A 12,292-nucleotide genomic window follows, 5' to 3' on the forward strand; every position below is an offset into this window, starting at 1 on the left:
TTTTCAGCATATGAGACATCCTTTCCTGTTTACTTACATGCCTCATAATTTTTTTGTTGAAAAAAGAATGTTTTAGGCCCTGGCCAGTTGGCTCAGTGGTAGAGTGTCAGCCTGGCGTGCAGGAGTCCCAGGTTCGATTCCCAGCCAGGGCACACAGGAGAGGCGCCCATCTGCTTCTCCACCCCTCCCCCTCTCCTTCCTCTCTGTCTCTCTCTTCCCCTCTGGTAGCCAAGGCTCCATTGGAGCAAAGATGGCCCTGGCGCTGAGGATGGCTCTGTGGCCTCTGCCTCAGGTGCTAGGATGGCTCTGGATGCAACAGAGTGACGCCCCAGAGGGGCAGAGCATCGCCCCCTGGTGGGCATGCCGGGTGGATCCCGGTCGGGCGCATGCGGGAGTCTGTCTGACCGCCTCCCCGTTTCCAGCTTCAGAAAAATACAAAAAATTTTTTAAAAAAAGAAAAAAGAATGTTTTAGATAATATGTTGTAGCAATTCTGGGTACTTGTTTACTTTTTCACCCCACCACCTTATCCCAGCCCCTCCCATTATTGTTATTTGTTTAGTAGCTGACTGGGTTACTTTGGTCAAGTTTATTCTACTTCTGCTGTAAACTTCTGATGTTGTTATTCTTGTAGTAGTTTGGGTAGGGTTCTCTTCTTATTTCCTGACCGCCTAGCAGTCAAGTTTCACCAGTTTGCCAGCTGATTGTTCTATTGTTTTCAACAATGCCCTGACATAAATTGCTCTATGAATAAATTCAATCAGGTGGTTCCTCTGAAACAATAGATTATGAGGTCAGTGTTTAGTATTTGTTCTTTTTCAGAAAGACTTCCCTCAGTTGTCTTTATTTTTGGTTTTCTCTTGCAAAGTAGCCAGTTTACAATTTAGTCCATATGTTGAATCTCCTCCCTGTTGCCTATCACTGCCAAATCCTCCAGGCTTATGAGAGCAACCTTTGACAAATTTCTCCATATTTGGTTGCAAATGTAATCAGTTCCTTTAAGAAGAGTTTAAGAACGTCTGTTTTAAGAACTGTTTATCCCCCAGGCACAATCACTGACCCAGGGCTTCAGAGCAGGCAGTGTCACTCTCTCTGTTCTAGGGGTTGAAAGCTAGGTGGAGGAGAGGGTAGCAGCCTGAGGTCCTCTGGGTTTCTTTCTTCTGGCTTGAACCACCGCTTCAGGAGCTGAGGTAAGAGTGATTAGGATCCCAGTATGCTCAGTACTCCAGAGCCTAGAGAGAAAGGGAGAGACAGACAGGAATGGAGAAAGACAAGAAGCATCAGCTCGTAGTTGTAGTACCTTAGTTTTTCATTGATAGCTTTCTCATATATGCCTGGGGGGGGGGGGAATCCAGCTGAGCAAGTACTGTAATCCCTTGCTCAGGCCAGCAACTTTGGGCTCAAGCCAGCAATCGTGGGGTCATGTGTATGATCCCACACTCATACCAGTGATCCTATGCTAAAGCCGGCAACCTCAGGGTTTTGAACCTGAGTTCTCATCATCTCAGGATGACAATCTATCCACGGTGCTACTGCCTGGTCAGGCCAATGTGGAGAATTTTTGTAAAAATTTGAGTCAAAAAAAGAATATGCCTGGAAGCGAGATCTTAACAGACTGAGGAAAATGCTTTAGAGAATGTTGAAATCCATGGGAGTCTGAAAGACCAGAGTAACAGGCTTTACTGAAAGGAAGAAAGGAACCCGCTGGGCACTTCTCTGGAGGAGAAGAGCGCCGGTTACAGACTAGGGGCGAGTTATATAGTGTTTGGGAGAGCCTGAGGGGATACTGAGGCAAAAGTCCTGGTATGTCCAGAATGCTCCTCCTTGGGGGGCTTCGAGCATGTGGATGTTGAATCAAAAGCCCTGGTATGTCCGGAGCCCCTCCTTGGGGCGGCTTCTCAGCTTTTTGGAATTCCTCTGTCTCAGGGGCTATAGTCCAGTAAGGGTGAGGTCTGACAGGTAAGCGGAACATCAAGAGGGAAGTTTGGAATACACACATCTATCATTTCTCAACTCTGTGGTTACATATAAAAGAAAGGCAGTTATTAATTTTATAATATATGGTGAGGGGTGATGAGGAGAAAGAGGAGAAAAAAATTGGAAAATTATTGCTTCTTCTGGAGAGAACTCAAGAAGGGAACCTTGCCAAGCCAAGTTCCCCATCCAGTTAAGGAGGTCATCAATTTCCATGCTGTAAGGTCTGAACCAGGTGATGTCTCCGAAAACCTGAGTGAGGAAGTAAAAAAATTTTGCAAGGTAATTGTTAGTTGCTTGCTGCGAGTGCTGATTGAACAGGGTGACATGGTGATATATGGTCTCCTGGATGAGCCTCCTGAGACGTGCTGGTCTGGTTCCTCTCGAATGGGAGGACATGTGGAGATTTTTAGAGACAGGAAACCTGTTGGTGTAAGTTTTAGAAGGACTGAATATGTGTGGTTAAAAGGAAGGGGGTTTGGAGAACATTCAGGAGGGAACTTCTCGGGCTGAGGGGCAGCTTCTTCCTGCTGTCATCCCTACCTATTTGATATTTCCCTCGTGAAGTTCTCCCTGAGGTATTGGAGAATAGGAGTGTAGGAGCATTTGATTGTAGCTAATTCTAGAGATTTCTCTCATTCAGGCCTGTAGGAACTTGATAAAGAAGGGGTAAAGTATATGGAGATTAGGAATGCAGAGATAAGAAGAGTTGTATGGGAGTGTGTGTGTGAAAGTTCTCCCATGGTAAAGTTAGAGATATTTTTTCCTGGCAGCCCTGGAGAGAGCAGTTAGCTTGAGCTAAAAGAAATGTTTCATGTCCGTTTGTAGGCTCTTCTTCAGCCAAGAAGACCCAGCGATCTTGTCCCCTTATTATGTGAGGGGTAAAAAGACTGAGAAGTGTTAAGATTGAATGCTCTTTATTCTCCTAGTTCTTCAGGGATATGGGAGAGCTTTAGGGTTAGGGGACCTGTAGGGGTTGGAAGATAAGATTTAGGAGGTTTGCTGATATAGGGTTTCAGATTTTTCTGTTTCACAAGGGCAGGTTTCAGGGTTGGTGTGTAGGGTTAGGTAGATTTTTCCAATTTTCTGATTGGCGAAGGTCTGCATGCGGTTCTGTAAGAAACTAGTGAACAAACGTAAGAGACAGGGTTTAAAAGTTAGAAAAATAAATGGGAGAGTGAGTGGACTAATGAAAGGCAATAGTAAGACACCCAGTTTGTGTGAAACCACTGATTCCATGTTTATGAATTTGCTGGGCTTCAGAGAGAGAGAGAGAGAGAGAGAGAGAGAGAGAGCAAATAGGAATAAGACAGGGAAGTAGCCAGTCCCCCTGCCCCTAGACCTACTTTTATAGAAATTTTTAAAGCAACAAGAGGAGAAATTACCTGTATAGTTCGTTTGATCCTTAGATTAATGGATAGTAGGTATTAGGAATTGAAAGAGGCTCATGGGGTGGGATTAGGTTGATATTTGGGGTGAGATAGATTAGGGTACAGGTTTTTGTCCAGTTAGTCAGGATACACATATACGTGTTGGTCCCACATGAGTAGAAAGCCCCTGATTGGTTGATACAGGATGAGAGGTGAATAGAGAATAGAAGGACAAGGGGTTGGTTTTGTTTCTCTGTTTCTGAGCTCCAGATGGTCAGGGTGGAGGAAAAAGTCACCCTTAGCAGCAGTGGGAGTTGTCAGGATTACGGTGTGTGGACCTGTCCACGTGAAAGTCAGTCTTTGGGTGATGTAATGCTGGAAGTGCCTCTTGGACAGTCTTTAAACAGTTTTCTGAGTGACCAGTAAATTCTGCAAGTACTTAGGGGAAGGGTGGTTACATTTCTATACTTTGCAGCTAGAGTTTAAGTTCTAGTGACCACTGCTTCTAGCTGGAATTAGCAGCAGGTCCCAGCCTACAATAAGTATGGGGCATTGAGACAAGAGGAATAAAGGAGATACTATACATTAAATAAAGTAACAAAATTAGACTGTCAATACCCACAGTAGAGATCTTTGAGGGATAAATAAAACTCAAATATTCAGGCAAGGTATAGTAGATGGCCCTTGTGTTTACAAGAAATGAGATTAGTTTATCTGCTACTTGGAAGAAATACCTTAGGCTCGTGAACGATGTCCTTGGGCCTTCAGTGGCAATTCCCAGCATGATGGGCAAGGTCAGGTCACAGGTAGCTGGAGCAGGGCTAGAAGAGACTGAACCCTCCCTCCATGGAGCAAGGGGGCAGCTTACCTTCTCGTGTCCCTCTTTCCACAGCACAGATGTGTCAACCGGTGGGGCCGGGAAGCCTGGCAGGCTTCAGTTCAATGACCTTTCTTTCCACTCTGGAGCAGGGCCCTGATGGAATTCTATGAGGCCCTTTAGGGCACTGGAGCCTTTAAGAGCGTATGCCAAAAGCTGGTATTTCCTGACTTCTTTTGGGCCTTATTTGCCTTTTCTGTTACTTCCTTGGCCATTATAGACCTTAAAAGCCATGCTCAGAAGATCTCACTGAGGGGCTTGACTAAGAGAGAAAAATTGGGAATTCAGTGTTTAAAGAAGCCTATTAGACTGAGAAGAGAAAGGATTTAATATATGGTGGAAGGTGGTTGGAGACTGCAGAGGGTCTGAGTTAGAACTAGGGTGAGACCTCAGGTGGTGGGGGTTAAGGCGATGCCTAGATAGACTATGGACTGAGAGTGAAGTTGAGCCTTAGCAGAGAAGACACAATATTCCTTCACAGTGAGGAAGTTAAGAAGGGTGGCGGTGTGTCTCCTTGAAGCAGGCAGGGGCTGCAGAGGAGTAGGTTATCTACATATTGTAAGAGAGGACTAGTTTTGAGATTGCATGCTGCTAAATCCTGAGCTAGTGTTTGCCGAAACAGGTGTGGACTGTTTTTGATCCCCTGGGGTAAGACAGTCCACATAAATTGCTGGGCTGCATTAGTGTCTGGGTCAGTTTAAATAAAGGTAAACAGAAAGTAAGAGTCAGGGTGTAGAGGAATGATAAAGAAGGCATTCTTGAGGTCTAGGACCCTGAAGTGAGTGGTGTTTGAGGGAATGTGTGACAGTAACTTGTAGAGATTAGGGACTACTGGATGGAGGGGAACTATTGCCTCATTGATTAGGTGTAAGGCTTGTAGGAGGCAATAAGCCCCTGAAGGTTTTCAAACAGCAAGGATGAGGGTATTGCAGGGAGAGTCCATGGGGATGAGTAAACCTGGTTTAAGAGGTGGGTAATTATTGGTTTAAGGCCTTAGAAACAGACAGAGTTACACGTTAAACAAAAACTTCACATATTATGAATTAAGAAATTTAAATGAGCGTGCTTTACTTGTTTCAATTAAAATTATACTAGAGGTATTTTCTGACAAAACAGAGAGAAGACAGATTATTCACTCACATAGCTCAATAGACAACTTTGTTTTTTTAAGCTTTTCGAGATGGCAGGGAGTTGCCAGCATAGAGGGGAGGAAGAGAGAAAGCAGGCGGATGGACAGTGTAGCAGCTGATGGAAAGAAGGAGGGTCAGAATCTGCAAGAGGAGGAGGAGGAGGTTAAGTATTGGTGTGGCGCCACATGGTCAGAGGAGTCAAAAAGATTTAGAGCTTTGAGGAGAGAGGAGAGGGTGAGGAGGAAAGAGGCACAGTCACAGTTTGTAAGGAAGGAGGAGGGGTCGGAGAGGAGACAGACAGAACTGCAGTTTGTAAGGAGGGAAGAGAGGTCCGAGATGAGACAGGCACCGCAGCCAGAGCCACAGCTTCTAAGGAGGGGGGAGGGGACGAAGAACACAGTGGAGAAGGGAGAGGCCCTGGGCCAGCAGGGGAGGAGAAAGAGAGACTGGTGAATGAGAAAACAGGATTTAGTGAAGGGAGGGGGCTTTCTGGAGGGAAGAAACTCCAGCAAAAAAGATTTGCTGAGGGACTAGAGAGGGGTCCCAAGAGAGGGGTGCCCCCAGGGGTCAGGCAGGAGGGAGAGAGTTGGGAGTCCGTGGAGAAGGAAAGATTAGGAGCAGAGGTTTTAGGTGAGGTTTCTTTCGCCAAAAATGGCCTGCGTGTAGAACAGAAGGCACAGAAATTAAGGACAGGAGAGAAGGGAGAAGAAAGCCTGCACATAAGGAATTTCTGATGCCCTCCCCGTCCAGTGGCAGAAATTGTCAAGATCTCTTAGGATATTGTAATCGAATGTCCTGTTTTCAGGCCAATGGGAGTCATTGTCTAGTCTGTACTGAGGCCATGCCGTGTTACAGAAGATTAATTTCTTCGGTTTGAGGTCTGAGAGACCAAGTTTGGTGAGGTTTTTTATGAGACATCCTAGAGGGGTCTGGTCGGAAGGCTTAGACTCTGAAGAGCCCATAGTGGAGACAGGTGAGCAAGAGGGGGCGTCCCCGCCTTTTGTCGCTGTCTCAAGAGGAGAGAATCTCCGTGTGGGGGAGTCGTCCCTGATAGAGGTCGTCACCACCTGTCAGGGAGCTCCGAGGACGAGAAGTCCGAGAGAGTGGAGAGGTTTGGCTAGGCGCCTAGTCTTCCGTGCAGTCCACTGAGACTGAAAGTCAAACCCCTCAAAACGTGAGGTGTGTCAGAGAAAACCGTTCGACCAGGAAGGGGTGTTTTTAGAGAGAAATTTAGAGGCCAACCGGGGAAGGGAAAAGGGAAGGGGAAGGGGAAGGGAAAGGGGAAGGGGAAGGGAGAAACTCCTTACCTTTCTGGTCCAGCAGGGGTTCAGGACAGGGTTAGACTGCCGGCCAATCAACCCACAATTACACGTCCAAACAGAATCAGGGAGTAAGCCCGGGACGAGGTGCCGCTGCCCATTGCTTCCCTGGTTGTAAGTTTGGACGGCAAAGAGGGATCGTCCAGGCAGTTAGTACCCTGTCCCGGGTTTCAGCACCAAATATTGGAATCCATGGAAATCTGAAAGACCAGAGTAACAGGCTTTATTGAAAGGAAGAAAGGAACCCTGCCGGGCACTTCTTTGGGGGAGAAGAGCGCCGGTTACAGACTAGGGGCGAGTTATATAGTGTTTGGGAGAGCCTGAGGGGATATTGAGGCAAAAGTCCTGGTATGTCCAGAATGCTCCTCCTTGGGGGGCTTCGAGCATGTGGGTGTTGAATCAAAAGTCCTGGTATGTCCGGAGCCCCTCCTTGGGGTGGCTTGTCAGCTTTTTTGGAATTCCTCTGTCTCAGGGGCAATAGTCCAGTAAGGGTGAGGTCTGACAGATAAGCGGAACATCAAGAAGGCAGTTTGGAATACACACATCTATCAGGGAACAACAGATTACAGTAACTTTTCTGCATTTGAGATTAAGGAGGAAAGTAATGAAGATTACATGAAGGCAGGAGAAAGCAAGGTCAGTATTGGGTTACAGGCTAGTTAAGATTATGTGCTCTCTTAGGCTCTGGCCGGTTGGCTCAGCGGTAGAGCGTCGGCCTGGCGAGCAGGAGTCCCGGGTTCGATTCCTGGCCAGGGCATACAGGAGAAGCGCCCATCTGCTTCTCCACCCCTCCTCCTCTCCTTCCTCTCTGTCTCTCTCTTCCCCTCCTGCAGCCGAGGCAGGCTCCATTGAAGCAAAGATGGCCCGGGTGCTGGGGATGGCTCTGTGGCCTCCGCCTCAGGCGCTAGAATGGCTCTGGATGCAACAGAGCGACGCCCCAGAGGGGCAGAACATTGCCCCCTGGTGGGCATGCCGGATGCGGGAGTCTGTCTGATTGCCTCCCCATTTCCAGCTTCAGAAAAATGAAAAAGAAAAAAAAAAAAAGATTATGTGCTCTCTTGAGGGTGTCACACTTTAAGAATGAGAGGTCAGAAAGGGGCATTTTAAAGGTGTGTTAACCTAAATGCACAGAAACAATGGATAGGGCTTGTTTAAGGTGAAGATAAATAAATGTGTCGTATGCCTGGAGCATGATTACCTACTATGACCTGCCCTGTTAGAAATTTATGATTTATCATAACACCTCTCTTTCATCCACTCTTTGTTCCATGAGTGGAGCTATGTCACAATGACAACAAACTAACTGAAGACCAGATGAAATGCTCTGAGGGGTCGTGGGGAGGCACCAGACCCGGTCAGCAGACCAAAAGGACTGAAGCCCTGTCCCCAGCCTTACTCAGATTTTTTTTTTTTTACAGAGACAAAGAGAGAGTCAGAGAGAGGGATAGATAGGGACAGACAGACAGGAACGGAGAGAGATGAGAAGCATCAATCAGTTTTTCGTTGCGACACCTTAGTTGTTCATTGATTGCTTTCTCATATGTGCCTTGACCGTGGGCCTTCAGCAGACCGAGTAACCCCTTGCTCGAGCCAGCGACCTTGGGTCCAAGCTGGTGAGCCTTGCTCAAACCAGATGATCCCGTGCTCAAGCTGGCGACCTCGGGGTCTCGAACCTGGGTCCTCAGCATCCCAGTCCGACACTCTATCCACTGTGGCACCGCTTGGTCAGGCCTTACTCAGATATTTATTAGCCAGTACAAATAACTCAAGGAAGCAGACAGAAGTTTTCAAGGGTTGAAGTAAAGGACAAGGAACATGCTGACTTCTAATCTCTGTTCTGAGAGCCTAAACATTTCTGTTACTGAATCTAATACTGCTGTTTTGTTGTTTCCAGCCCAGGTAAGAGAGGCTCCTGGACTCTTGTCTGCTCAGGGCTTTCACCCTAGGGTGCCTCTCTGTCTCTAATTGTCATCCTAAGTCTGCATATTTTCATAGCATATTCCTACAGGGCTAGAAGAAAGACTTCTTCATCTCTCAACCCCACTCATGCAGGCCTTAGACTCAGTATCAGGTATCTAGGGGTAGGTGGGAATTGCTGATGTCCTGATCCTCCCACTGGGAGCATGGGAAGAGGAGGTCTTGTGCCCTTGTTTGCAGCAGTCCAGAGTTGAGAGGGTAAAGGGAGGAAGAGTCTTGGTTAAAAAGACCACAGATGCTCACCTTTTTACCTAACTTTGTTGATTTTCTTGAATAAATGTTTCTTTATTTGCTGAGATCTCTTAAGATTTTTTCTTTCTTTCTTTTAGGATTACTTCCAAAGCTTTTTAAAAATTTTTTACAGGTTTTTTATTTTTATTTTTTTTTAATTCATTTATTTTTTACAGAGACAGAGAGTGAGTCAGAGAGAAGGATAGACAGGACAGACAGACAGGAACGGAGAGAGATGAGAAGCATCGATCATTAGTTTTTCATTGCGCGTTCCAACACCTTAGTTGTTCATTGATTGTTTTCTCATATGTGCCTTGACCACTGGCCTTCAGCAGACTGAGAACCCCTTGCTGGAGCCAGCGACCTTGGGTTCAAGCTGGTGGGCTTTTGTTCAAACCAGATGAGTCCGTGCTCAAGTTGGCAACCTCGGGGTCTTGAACCTGGGTCCTCTGCATCCCAGTCCGACGCTCTATCCACTGCGCCACTGCCTGGTCAGGCACTTCCAAAGCTTTAAGTCAGGGTTCGGGAAACTTTTTGGCTGAGAGAGCCATGAACGCCACATATTTTAAAATGTAATTCCGTGAGAGCCATACAATGACCCCTGTATGTTATGCATTATCTAATAAAAAATTGGTGTTGTCCCAGAGGACAGCTGTGATTGGCTCCAGCCACCTGCAACCATGAACATGAGCGGTAGGAAATGAATGGATTGTAACACATGAGAAAGTTTTATATTTTTAACGTTATTATTATTTTTTATTAAAGATTTGTCTGTGAGCCAGATGCAGCCATCAAAAGAGCCACATCTGGCTCGTGAACCATAGGTTCCTGACCCCTGCTTTAAGTGGTTGGTTGTTGTTTGCTTGTTTTAAAATAATTTTCATCAGTTGCTAGGGCGTGTGGGTCAGCCCCACTCCTTATGCTGTCATGCTGGTAGTCAGTATATCATCAACAAAAGTTAGCTGCTTTCAATCTAATGCCAACAGAAGTTCCCAATATGGAGTGTGGGTAAAAGGAGAGACTGAATTAGGAGAACAGTTTGCAAACTGAGGAAAAGCAATCTACACTCTCCTGAGACACAGGGAAGCCTGCTTTTTAATGAGAAAAGTTCCCACCTGGTTGGCTGGTAGATTTTTATGCAAATGATTCATCCAAATAGTGCTGTCCTGTTTGGTAGGCTTTGTGTGGATTTATCATTATGGAGCCACTCTGATTGGTCAGTATAGATGCATGAGGATATAGCTTTGTAGTTCCGGTTTGGAGGGGCAGGTCTCAGCTCACTGGTGGAAATACAATTTCAGAAACTCCTGTATAAGGGTTAACACAGACAAAAGGCTAGCCTTTCGGTTTGTGACTATTCTCTGAAATGCAGAGTGTATGACACCTCTGCCACCAATAGCTTGCTGCTAGACTCTGTTTATGAACTTGAGCCCAATTAACCCCAAGAAGTCCTTCTTGGCAGGTATATTCCTTCTCTGAGGTCAACACTTTCTTGTTATTATTCTTGCAACTTTTCTGTAAGTTTCCATTTATTTCAAGAAAAGTTAAATTTAAAAATCACAAAGTAGATATTAGGAATAGATTAAAACATAAAGTGATTTTACATTTGCTATTTATTATTATTCTCAGACATCAGTAAAAAGCACTAATAGTGCTTACTCGTATGACAATGAAAACTACTTTTGGCTCTGGCTGGTTGCTCAGTGACTAGAGTGGGCTGAGTGTATGGACGCCCTGGGTTGGATATCCTGATCCCCAGGTCAGAGAATACAAGAGTAGCGACCATCGGCTTCTCTCTCTCTCTCTCTCTCTCTCTCTCTCTCTTCCTCTCACCCTTCTAATTGGTTGGATCATCGGCCCAGATGAGGGTTGCTGGGTGGATTCTGGTCTGGGTGTTTGCGGGAGTCTATCACCCCTCCTCTTACCTAAAACAAACAAACACACACACACACACACACACACACACACACACACACACAGTCTATCACCCCTCCTCTTACCTAAAACAAACAAACACACACACACACACACACACACACACACACACACACACACACACACACACACACACACACACTTTTGAACAACCCTGACTGAGTTCACAGCAATTTTGGCTTAAAGGTTATAAACAGGAAATAGCGGTTTGCTGGGGCCAGACCATTTCAACTGACAGGGAGGGACTCAGTAGGGGCTAGTGAGTGGGGGCACGGGAGGGGGGGTCTCTGGTCCTAACACAGTGAATGTAAGCCCATCAAACTTTTGCGGGGTTAAAGTAGAGAGAAGTCCAGCGCCATCGGAGACAAGCGTTGGCAGTTACAGTGAGTAGCAAAGCACCACGTTGCTCCCACGGTTTCAGTTTCTTTTCCTCCACAGTGACTGCGCTGCACTTCTCATGCATCCGGCGGAGCCAAGCCTGACGGCTGGGAGCTGTAGGGCAGCCCCATCGTGGAAAGGACGGTAGGTGCTGCCTCTCAATCCCGCCGCTCCAACCCCCCTCAGACCCCGAGATCTGATTTCAGGTTTTCGTGTCAGTATCGCCCTGGGCCCCGCGTGTCACCTCTCGAGTTTCTGGCGGCTGCTTTCTAACCTCATGCTTCCCTGAACGGGCCCTGGGAGGGGGGTACCGGGCAAAGTTCAGGTGTGGTGGGGTGAGCTTTCTGACAGGTGACTCAGTCTTGCAAATTCCTCATCTTTGGCTTGCCCGAGGGCACTAGCCAGGGCGGAGCCCCCCTTCCCGGCTCCCAGCCCACCCGACCTCACTGTCACCTCTCACACCCCTCTCCAGCCCCTCGCCCCGCTCCTTTCTCATCCCGGATTCTCCCGAGTGCTGCCAGAGGCTGCCGGGATCCCGGGTGCGAGCTGGTGCGCCAGACTAGACTGTAGAGAACCACCCTTGGCTAACAGAGGCGGAAAACAGGCTGCCAGCTTTGGTGGCAGGTTGCCAGCGTCCTGCTTCGCTTAAGATCATTTTAAGAGTTGCTTAATACCTAGGGGGGAGGGGGGAGGGAACTATTCAAAAAATTTGGCCTTCCTTTCCAAAACTTGATGAGAAAGGCTTTTTTTCCTGCAGTAATACGTGCACGCGCTTGCCTTTACTTGGTGGAAGCAGCAAACCTGGCAGGAATTTTTACTCTTGAAATAGCCTGGTGAAGTTTCTCAAAGCATTGTAATAATGTTTTGGCAGATTGCAAAGAAAACTTGCCTTAAGAAAGTTCAGAATGATAATATTTACGTAAAGCCTTAGAAAAGACTTGATTTCAGGAAGTTCTTGCTGATGGTGCCCGGATATGAACAGAACGGCATGTTCTTTTAAGTATTAACAGTAATAGCTTTTAAAAGTTAACAGTGGATTGCCATAGAACAAAGGCCTATTCAAGGGACAGGAAATAAGTTTAAGGACGTTGAAGATCTCGCG

The 12,292-nt window shown here is 46.7% G+C and overlaps 1 protein-coding gene across 2 annotated transcripts in view; it reads left to right on the forward strand.

Annotated features, from left to right (window-relative positions):
• The first annotated feature begins 280 nt into the window (after positions 1-280).
• The window catches only part of CFLAR (CASP8 and FADD like apoptosis regulator), a 66,869-nt gene continuing 54,857 nt past the window's right edge, over positions 281-12,292 (forward strand). Inside the window, exons 1-2 of one of the 2 annotated variants that reach the window (XM_066346130.1) lie at positions 281-1,189; positions 11,251-11,334. The gene's annotated coding sequence lies outside the window, so the exon portion shown is untranslated. Of the gene's footprint in view, positions 1,190-11,156; positions 11,335-12,292 lie in introns of those variants that run through there. The other variant, XM_066346129.1, reaches the window with a different exon arrangement.

The sequence above is a fragment of the Saccopteryx leptura genome, chromosome 7, assembly GCF_036850995.1.
Source record: "Saccopteryx leptura isolate mSacLep1 chromosome 7, mSacLep1_pri_phased_curated, whole genome shotgun sequence".
Taxonomy (NCBI): Eukaryota; Metazoa; Chordata; class Mammalia; order Chiroptera; family Emballonuridae; genus Saccopteryx; species Saccopteryx leptura.